The sequence below is a fragment of the Calliphora vicina genome, chromosome 1 (genome assembly GCF_958450345.1).
Source record: "Calliphora vicina chromosome 1, idCalVici1.1, whole genome shotgun sequence".
Taxonomy (NCBI): Eukaryota; Metazoa; Arthropoda; class Insecta; order Diptera; family Calliphoridae; genus Calliphora; species Calliphora vicina.
The window spans coordinates 114507898-114519993 of NC_088780.1; the positions used below are offsets into that span (position 1 = coordinate 114507898).

Here is a 12096-nt window from a genome sequence, read left to right on the forward strand (position 1 = left end):
AAATAAAGGAAAGAATTGGTAAAAACTTGTATGGTATAGAAGATCTGAAGGGAAAATACATTGGAAAATATCATTCCTCTGATCTTAAAACATAAAACTTGCCCGGCTTATCGTGGGTCGAGCCACACTTTGCAATGAACGTATAATAAAAATTGTTTCTTTAATTCTTCCAATTGATAACCAAAAATCTTTTTTCTATTCGTCCTTAATTTGGAAAATTTTCGGAGCGAGATAGCTTTGTTACGATTTTTGCTAAAATAAAATTCACATCAGCAAAAGAATATTTTTGTTTACTGTTTGATTCTTTCCATTGGGTATCTTTCCCCTTTTTCTATCACGTTAGAACACAGTCAGTACTAAAATGAGAGTAACACGGTATCATTACATACCTACATATGTACATGTACAATAATTATGTACGCATAATTGTTCACAATCAAACAAAAAAAGAAAAAAATAAAAAGGTGATATCTTTTGTCTTTCTTTGACTTTAGGTGTCAAATTGCTATTTCCATTGTCTTCTAATTCTCCTTGAACAATTGAATTATTCCACTGCGTAATTATTTTATATCACACCACTACTTTATGCTAATTTTATTGATCTCTAATCATTCTTAAAACTGGTGCAGCAAAGTAAAGAAGTGATCTTAAGAACATAAAGAAAGTTTATTTAAAGTGTGCTTTTACAAAAAGTGATAGAAATTTGTTTAAAGTTAGTGGTCAAAATCAGACTATTTGTAACTTATATCATTCTAATTAATACAATTTTCATTAAATTGTTCACCTTTAACAATATATTTTGATACTGTGAATGGAATAAAGGTAAGATAAAACATGTCTACTATTTTCTCGACTCTTGTCCCTAACTCATTTTTTTACTCAAGGTTCTTGTCATCCACATGGTAGTAACCTCTAAACGGTCACGTTCTAAGACCATTTTGGTGGACCACATTGATTTACTCTAATGGTGGCGTTCTTTAAGCTTAGAAAAGTCTCAATATCTCAACCAGAAAATGAACTAAACGTGGATCCGAAATTTTGAGCACGTGGATCATCATTTCCAGAAATTTCGTAACACTTAATTATAAAACCTTATTGATTTAAATATTATATAAATCACTATCGTTGCATTTCATTAATTTTTAAAAACAATTTCAATTTGAATGACGTAATTCATTCCAGTTCATAATTCTTATATAAATCTGCCGAAAATTACATAAAATTTTTATAGTTCTTGCCTAATCAAACTACATAACTAAATACGTAAATTACATACTTTCCATTAACATTTTGATAACCTAAAATTTCGGCGTTTACACTACATAATTTAAGCTAATAATAATTAGATAACCTATAAATTTAATTAAAATCATACAATCTATAAGAAATTCTTAAATAATCATGATCATTAATTAAATTTTTGCATATACATCATGATAAAATAAGAACTTCTTATAAATTATCAAATTTCAAATATTAACTTAGACCTATTAAACTACAATAAAATTACAAATAATTAATTATATAAGCCTTATATTATAAATATAATCATAAATATTTTCTAAAAATTGTTTAAATTGAATTTATAAAGCTAAAATCTATATGTCTTAAAATTACCTAATTGAATTCTAAATTTTCTCAAAAATTCTTTATTAATAATATATCGTTAACGTAAATCATATGAATTAAACAAAAGAATAATACTATTATTATTACAATTTGAATTTTGCTAAATATTATATAAATTTAAAGTCATGTAACTATATTTTTTTTATTAATTACTAAGATTTTTTCTCTGGTGTAAACCAATCTACCTAATTTTATTATTATTATCTTTTACTTCTTTTGCACATTTTTTATTAATAATTCTCACGTTCTAAATTTAGAATTTAACTTCATTCATAATCTTCATTTACACAAAAAACAGAACTCATAAAATCAACAAAAACTACAACAACACGCATTGACTGCTGGGCCCAACAAATCAATCGACGTGGAGTAAATTTTGTTCATCAATTGTTTTTGTAAGTGATGATTACTCTTTAATTATTTTTATTCTTTGTATTATTCACACTCTTTTATTGTAAGTCAGTCCGTTTCTATTTTGTTCCCCTGTCCGAAATAATAATGTAACAAGCATTAAACAATAATTATCATTATTAGTAATTTAGTATGCTCTCTACACTTAATGAGTGCAGATTTTGAATTTAAATATAGTATGTATGAATATACCATTTATTTTTCTCAATTTAGTTTAATAAATTTTGCGTAATTTTGTTTATATATTTTTGAAATGAAGCACTAAGTGTTTTTTTTTAAGGGAAAGATAACCATGATGAAGATAGGTATGTAAGAAAGAAAAATTATGCCTATTTAGGGACAGATTGCAAAATATAGGGTATTAGGTCTGTCATAGGAGTCTGATGAGTCAGTTGGGAGGGAACATTGTACCCTAAGTGGTTTTCCATCTTGCCACCATTTCACGAGACATTTTTGATGTAAATTTTTCATTCTTTTTTTTGCATACTCAACGGGTATGGTGAGTATGCTATATGCTTACGCGTCAGATACACGGGTTGAGAACCAACGTACCTTAAATAGAGCTAGCGGGAAACCTTTTCTTCCATACCCCTTAACCTTTGTTTTTGAGCGGTTATTTTCAGTTTAATAGATTTTTCAATTTTTATTATTCGACTATCTAGCCGGCGCGTAACACAATCTTGTATACCCACCACCAATATGTGGATATAATTTATTTATTGACAATAATACATTTGTCTGATATAGGGTCAATTATGGACCGATCATTACACAAGTTGGTACAAAGATTTATGTTCATATAAAACTTGTTTATGTTCAATTTCATCACGATAGTAATTATTATAAAACAATTATGAATGTTCAAGTCACTTTCAGAAGCAGGCCTGGTAAGTGGCTAAGGACAAATGTTGCCCGATTATTGCTATACTTTATAGTATAATTTTGGAGTAATTTGTGCAAAGTTGTATCGGGATCGCCGCATAATCAACATATTTATGACTGCTCAAACAGTATTCTGGAAGGACATTTGTATGGAAATCATGGACCGATATTGCCCATTTTATATACCAAACAAAACCGTATCAACAGAAAGTATTTGTGAATAATTTCTGGCAGGTAGATAGCTTTTTCTTTTTGGCCCTATCGTTTTTCGGACGGACATACCTAGATCTTCGTAGAATCTTAGAAGGACCCAGAGTGTCAGAATTAATCAGAATTAATCAATACCCTCATCTTTTTTGATGGATCGCAATACAAATATAACAAAATATGTATATGGTAAATTGTGCATGAATACCTCGTAGAGTAAATCCTTTTATTATTTTTCATAAGTGTGGCTTGTTTTTGAAAGCATATATTTTTCTATGTATAAAATATTCCATCGTTGTTATTAAAAACTTATTCAAGTTCTTTAGAAATAATATTTTCTTCTCATATTTTGTTATATGTTTTATCGCTACCTTAATATAGAAACGCCCTAACAAAATTTTTTTTTACTTTATAGGAGAAGGAAAAAACTTAATAAAACTTAAAGTTCTGTAGTTGCGATTTTTTTTTATTACAGATTTTTATGAAGGTCTACAACCAATTTATTGTTGTGAGATTTTATGTTATCAATGGTGTATTAGGGGATTATCTATCGAAGTATGCAAAAAAACTCAATTTTGGAAAAAAAATCGAGTTAGGGCCTTTCTATATTAAGGTATGTTTGTTTTATGTGCTTTTTCCAACTTGTATATAAAACTTAAATACACATAATTTTTAGCTTAAAGGCTGACTTCCTGCTAGCAGTCATGTTTATATTTATAGTGTAATATTTAGTATTCTTCTAGTTATATTATGATTTTTATACCCACCATCAAACAAAATGTGTGGTATATTAATTGTGCCATTCCGTTTGTAACACTTTGAAATATTCATCGGAAAGCCTCAAAACTATACATATTCTGGATCCTTATAAAATTTTAAGCCGGTCCGCCCGTCTGTCTGTTTTTTTAATGTACGGCAGGGAGTTCAGGCAAGGATTTATCAAATATTCTTTGTTGATCTGAATTATTTTGTATTGAAACTGGGCAAAATCGGTCTAGTAGAATCAAATTTATTTACCAAAATGTGAACAACCTTCAAAAAATATTTTCCAAAAATGTTAGCTATTTCCCTAAAATTTATTGTAGATAACATCATGAAATTTGGATCACATTGTTCTTAATATAAAATGACAAGCTCTGTTGAAAATTACAGGAATCGCTCCGTGATATATCCCTGCTTTCGTCCCGGAATATGGCTCTATGATAAATAAGTGCCTATATATTAGCATTATTCATAGAATCTTCTGCAAACATGAGTTGTATTAAAATTAAATCATAAAACGAAATTTAGTTTGGATCGGTCCATATTTAACCATAGCCCACGTATATAGTTCACTTCCTTAACTCACTTAAATACGCATAAATATCTTGAAAATATCGTTAGCACGTTGACATTCGACATAAATAATTGTAATATATCTATGAATGTCAGTCCATAACTGCCACACTTCTCTTCCGAAAAACAAATAAACCTACATTAATATCTTAAAAATATGTATTTCGAACCCAAATTAAACACAGATAAGTAGTATGTATATTGGTCCATATTTTACCATATGCCCCATATTAGGTGCTCTTTTAAAATTCACATTAGCATATGCATAAATTTTTTTTAAATATCATAATAAGTTTTAAGTTAGATATCAATAATCCTTATGTACACAAAAAATGCAGCACTTAATTTTATGAAGATCGGCCCATAATCAGTTATAGGTCCCATATAAGGAGCACTTCCAAAAAGCACATTGAACAAAATAAAAATCGTTTAAACTCGATATCGAACTATTGGTTTTTCTGACGATCAAAATTGTCCCTTAATAGGTTACAGCTCCCATGTCCACATCCGAAAAATACATTATTGCGCATAAATAATGACATCCATTATCCTTTAGCAATTTAAAATGCACCACTGATATTTTCTAGTAATAGAAAATATTAAAATAACGAAATCGGGTGAAACAGATAATTGGTTTCACACAAAACGTACACCAATCGGTGCCCATATTTTATTGGTGGTAGATATATAAGATTCAGCACAGTCGTATATATCTGCTGCATATTTTACTTACATCCTCATCTATGACTTAATCTATGCTGCTCTTGTTGCATGTATAATGTCTTCGGATATTATGTAAACTAAATGCACTGCTAATGATGCAAATTGTTCTTGTTTATTTAGTAGTACTTGCCTAGTATTATATCAGTGTGTTTGATAGAGGTTGATGCTTAATAGAGGTTGATGTTAGCACAGATTAATTATTAAAAGGCTGCAGTTAAGCATCAAATGCCAGTTGAAAACCAATGTCTTTGATGTAAATGTAAATTGGCATTGTATTTAAGAATTGTATGAATTATTTAGATGTTTAACATAGAATTCTTGCGTATTTTCAACTGTTGTAGGTTTTATTCAACATAGCATGAAAACTTTTTTACTACGTTTCCCATTAAAATAAAGCAAATTACAATAGATTTTAAGAAAAATACATTTATGACACACTTGTATTTTTCAAATTTTGGAGAACAATCGAAATATATTGTTATAGCACTTGTTTTACCGTTATTTTAATATTTCTGTGGTCGTATGGAAAAACTAGGTAACTCCACTTTTTGAGAAAATTGAGATAACACCAAAAATAGAAGGAGCGTTTCATTTACTATCAGTCTGTCAGTTCGAAATTTTGACATAGTTTCACATTTAATACATTTAAAAAAAAAAACAAAACAGAAAACAGAAAAAAAATTTTTAAAACGACGAAAACTAAGAGAAAGAACGAAATAGAACAAATTTTGGTCACACTATTTGGTTCCAAATTTTTAACCTAAAAAAACTCGGCTTATTTTTGTTATGTATATAAGAATAAAAGAAATTTTTTTTTTTGAAAAAACTGGGTAACTAAATTTTTTCATAAAAAAACGGATATAAATTAACGTGCTGAAGTCAAATATTTAATTCCGTAAAAAATTAAATTAAATTGAAAAAAAAATTTTTTTTTTTTTGGAAAAACTAGATAACTCCATTTTTCGAAAAAACAAGGCAACTGACATCGATTTTCGATTTTAATGTCCAAAAATGAGTTCAATGGAACCATAGCAGAACAAGCAAGGTACAATTATTACAAAGTACGTTCTCAATTATACATTCCCTATAACGTCAAACAAAAAACAATTAGAAAAAACAAAACGAAATGTCTAAGACAAAAAAAAATTAATTAAACAAATTTTTGTGTATTTACTTTTTTTCGTGAAATATTCAATTCAAATTAAATTTTTTCCAAATAAATATGTGTTAGTTTTAATATAACGTGCACAACATTGCGAAAACTAAATAAAAAGTGATTAGAGTAAATGCGTTATTTGACGTTGCACAGTGGTTTAGAAACTTTTTTTTTGGAAATAATTCGGTATCTCGGGAACTATTGGAGATATTATTACAAAATTTCACATGGTTAGAGCAGAGGTGTTTTTGAGTTGAATTACATTTGTTCAGCTTCCTAGGAGTAATACGGGCCAGTTTGTGCCCCCTCAAAGTTGGTCACCTCGGGTCTCAAAATTTTTAAAAAAATCCCCAAAAATTCATTTATGATCCGACTGAGCTGAAATTTAAAACATAAATAGTCCTTGAGAAGATCTACGCTAAATACGCTTACATGTGTTGGTTATCTACTTCAGTTGAAGAGATATTTAGGTTTATTTTTTTTTTTAATTTTGCTCGATTTTTTTTTTTGTTTTTTAGATATGGCGGCCCTACGGAGGGTCGAATTTTTTTTTAAAATATCAGCTATATTTCACGCATTATATGAAAAAACGTACAAATTTGTCAAAGCGCGCAAGGTTTGTGGAACTTCTGAGGAGTAAATAAAGGCTTTTTATATAAGTATTTGTTACTGTTGAAAACATTATGACCTGAGGATTGATATTTTAGTAAAATTAAATAATTTTATAAAATTTTGGGACTTCATTTACCTTAAAAACTAAAGAAACTTTCGTATGGTGATTTTCCACGAATAAAAATATAAAATTTGATTTAATGTAAAATTTTAACGGTTAAAGATATCATAACAAAATTGGGAACTAATTTAGATCCAAATGTCCTTAAATTAATGACATTATAATTTTTGACATTTTTTATTTTCAAATACCGAAATTCCTAAAACGGGGAAAATGTGTTCCAAAAACTGAGTTTTTTTAGAAAAGTGCCTACTGTGACGCTATTTACCGTGTGATAGTAAAACAACTTTCTAAGTATTTAAACAACATATAGGGTTATACAAATACGGAACTTTTTCGAGGATCGGTGCTTTGCCTTTTTTGAATTTTTTACTGAAACCTAAATATTTTTTTTAAAATTGTCCAAGTTTGGATGGGTGTGTGGGATAGTGTGTCCGCTTAAGTGAGCCCAATTTTACTTCACATGCTTTTGCATTAAGCTTTCTTTCCGGAACATATAAAAATTGTATATAGTCCCAAAGAAAATTTGTTTCTACAAAAGAAAAAATATAGGGACTTTTTTAGGACGAGATAAATGTTACAATATATCAATATAGCTGATATTTTGAAAAAAAAATTCGACCCTCCGTAGGGCCGCCATATCTAAAAAACAAAAAAAATCGAGCAAAATTCAAAAAAAAAAAATAAATAAACCTAAATATGTCTTCAACTGAAGGAGATAACCTACACATGTAAACCTACACATGAGACTCGAGGTGACCAACTTTGAGGGGGCACAAACTGGCCCGTATTACCCCTAGGAAGCTGAAATGTAATTCAACTCAAAAACACCTCAGCTCTAACCATGTGAAATTTTGTAATAATATCTCCAATAGTTCCCGAGAGACCGAATTATTTCCAAAAAAAAAAGTTTCTAAACCACTGTGCGTTGTAGGGGTAAATATTGAAAACTCTCCCTAATAATTGTACCTGGTTGGTTCTACCATGAATGGAACCAGAAATCTTTAAAATTATTTAAAATTATGTTTTGTTTAATGTGCATGCATAATAACACAAATACATATTAAATAATTAGTGAAATAATCAGTGTTCTTCTTGCTTTCGTTAGAAAAGGACGTGCAATTAATATGTTGGAAGTTAACAAAATTTGTGCTAAATGTTTTGTTTATATTGATAAAAATCCTATAAATTGCATTATTTGCCATCGCATTTTTCATAATCATTGTGCTAATATAAATGTTTTAAAAATAATAAATTACAATAAAAACATTGTTTACAATTGTGACAATTGTTTATCATCTTCTTGTGGACTAGTTTCAACAGTATATATTTTGTCAAATGAAGTAAATAAATTGAAGTTAATAAATTGAACTCTCTCAAAATCTTAAACCAAATAATGTAAAAGAACCAAAAAATATTGAGACTGCAAACAATACATCTTATAGTAAACATGTAATTGCTGCATCCAATGATTTTGTCGTTAATAAAAGTGATGTTCGACAATCGCTCTCCCCAAATGAAGTTGTTGTTGTTGATAATGAGAATATTCAAATAATTGGTGATCGTAATTCTCTTGCTATGAATTCATCTATGCTGTCTTCTACAAGTGTGAATACTGCAAACGCTAATTTGAGTTCACTTTCTTCTGGTCATGTTTTAACTGAAAATAACAATTTCAGTTGCGTTGAAAATAATATTGCTGAATCCAATCAAGCTGCTGTAGCTGCTCTCAATACTGGTTTTACTCAAACTGATACTGTGACTAGTGATGTTGTTGCTGAATCTCATGTTGATGTTGTTGTTGGTGTAATTAATAAACAAAAAGATAATTACACTACTCTTACTAATGGTACTAATGAAATAAATACTAATGTATATCCATCTACATCTAAAGCTGCTTTTGCTGATAATGTAAATCACAAAGAGTCTGAATGGACTAATGTTTTAAAAAAGAATAATAATAAACAAAAAAGAATTGTTTTTGGCCAGTGTAATAACAGTGAACTTGATGTTATTGTTCGTAGGCAATGGGTGCACTTATCGTCATTTAAACCATCTGTAACAGATGATCAGATTAAATTGTATGTTGCTAAATATAAATATAAATCAAATGAATAAATAAATAAAAAAAAAATATTTAAAACGTTTAGTGTGTTTTTCTTGTGTTTCCAAAAAATGGAGTTACCTAGTTTTTCAATACGACCACAGATTTATTTAATTTTTGAAATTTTTTCACACAACACTGTGGTTCCAAATCAAAATCGATATCTTCAGAATTTGGAAAAACTAAGTTTTTTCAGAAGCTGACAATCTGCTCTCCTCCAATACAAATGGGGTTTTCAATTGGACATATCGTTTTCTCGACAGAAGCGCCAGAAGCACCAGAAGTTCAACAAATTTTGAATCATATTTTCGTTAATTTTTTTTAATATTTTACTGCTTTACTAAATTAGATAAATCTCAATGGTTTTACCATATAGAAATTCATACTTCAAAACATGGATAAACATTGATATAGGCTTTTATTAAATGTATATCTTATATTTATGGGCCTCTCCATTTTCCTGTTATAGTCCTTTAAACTTGGTTCTCAAATATACTGATATTTTTTTTTTCTAAGAATGTTATATAGCTTGTCCAAAAAAAAAGACCGTCGAAGCCCGTCCAATGACTATATACATCATTTAAAGAAACTTCTGGGGAATGTCTTTGTAAAAAAATTGTAGCCGCCAGCACCCGCCGAAATACTTTTTTTTAAATTTTTACGGAATGGAACTTTTAGAAATATTTCTTTATTTATTATTGATTTTTCTATATCTAGACCCTACTGTAACTTTAAATATAGTAAATACAGATCTTTTTAAAAATTTAGTTTCAGAGAGACATGAAAACGTATTTTTTTTTAATTTTTTATTAATGTTTTTTATATGTATATCTAGACCCTACTGTAACTTGAAAAAAAGTTTATATTGATCTTTCAAAGAGTTTTTTTTGGAATCGGAGATACCAATTAATTTTGTCCACCTAGATTTTGTGCACAATGTGTTTTTAAGTATATAGTAAAAATGGCTAGAGTCAAGATTTAAAAACCAGAAGACAAAATTATTTTAGTGCAAAAAACTATAGTTTTAAAAGTTATGAAAAAAATTCGTGAGACAATTACCGAAAAATCTCAACATTTGGAAGGAAGGCCTGGTAAAACTACTCCAAGGCAAAATAATTTAACTGCAAGAGAGTTTAAGAAATTCCTAAAAATGGCTTCCCGAAAAGTCATTAATAATTGAAAAATGGAAATTCTCGAACAGTTAGCTGTCACGTACGATATTAAATTTTATTTATTATAAAATCATCCAAAGATTATTTTTATTTAAATATGACGGATTGTAAACGAAAAATATTTGGTTTAGTGTAAGAAATTAAAAGAAAACATTACGCCTCTCACGATTCCCAAATTACTGCCAAATCACTTACCATATATCCTTATGTCGCTCGATATTTAGGACAACAATGTTTCGAAAGAACTTATTATTTTTTTTTTCTGAATGGAACATAAAGACCAAATTATTTTTGAGATACTCTTACATATATTTGCAAAATCTATTCCACTCAATAGGCGTACAAATGCCACGTACGATGACATGGAATTGCCCATATTTTTAGTATATTTTTTTTAAATGTTTTAAGCAAGTTTGAACCAAATTCATATAGACGTTTTTGGTCAAATATGCTGTTTTTGCTTTAACCAAATATACATTTTTATGTTTGAGATAGTTTGGTTAGCTTTAAAAATAATTAGACAAACAAAATTTTAGTTTAGCTTAAAGACATTTAATTCTAACATGAATAATTGTTAAACATAGTTAAAAATATTTCACCCTAGCACAGGATAGGGTTATGTATGGAATATCACATCGGGCAAATTTCCTCCAAGTGTGTACTGGTACATACGAATTCTATTATCGATATTTTCCAAGATCATCATACGAACCAAACACTGAAATGTAAAATGCCATCATTTAAAAATGCCATCAGGTAAAAATTTAACTTCGTCACCTAGGATGATATTATTTGAACTGTGTCCGCCAAACGTTCATTATTTTTAAAATACGAGATTGTTTATAAAATGTCTGCTCTCCCCCACTAATGGTTATATCCATAGCGTAAAAAAGCTTGTACATTTAAAAAATAATTATACTTTATATGAAAAAGTTCATAAATTTCATAAAGAAATTAAAAAAATTTATTGAAATTAATCGATATTTAATTTCATATACAAAATAACTTTTATAGCCACAAAAACGCTTAATAATAAAATGTCACACAAATATTTATTTTTCTTTTGTATTCGTATTTATAAAAATATTTCAATTAAAAAGTTTTTCCACAAACACATGCACCTACAGTAGGGATGCCAACTTAAAAATCCCACAAGTTTCGGTTTTTTTCCGGAATAACTTTGCAGTCCGTACTAAAGATCTACCTTTTACAAAATTAAAATGTTTGAGAAAAATTTTATTACATGTAGAATGTATTAGCGGCTTTTGTAATATATTTAAAAGAATGATTTTTATTTCTTATAAATGAGCGAAATTAGCAGTATTTTTGCGCTCCTGAAAACATGTGTTCTTTAAGTCAAAGGGTTTTGAATATATATATAAATTGTTTGTCAAATTTCATGTTTTTTAATGTGAAACAAAAATCCTGAAAAATCCCGGGATCCAGAGATTTACATCTAAATACTCCTAAGTCCCGGGTTAAAAAAAAATCTAGTCTCGTTTGGCATCCCTAACCCATTGTTACCCTTAACTCATGCGAAAGTCCAAAGGAAACCACGATTACGTACATATGAACAAGAGTGTAGAGTAAAAAATTCAACAAACGTTAAAAAAACGACCAGCAATATTACGGAGACAATAAGTTAAAATCAATTTAAAAACAAGTAAGAAAGTATGGTCGGTCAAGCTCGACCATATAATACCATCCACTATGTAAATGAGCAAAAACATTTTGCTTTTAAAAT

The 12096-nt window shown here is 28.6% G+C and overlaps 1 protein-coding gene across 1 annotated transcript in view; it reads right to left on the reverse strand.

Annotated features, from left to right (window-relative positions):
- The window catches only part of LOC135952292 (uncharacterized), a 223505-nt gene that overhangs the window by 141167 nt on the left and 70242 nt on the right, over positions 1-12096 (reverse strand). The gene's annotated exons all lie outside the window — the stretch shown is intronic.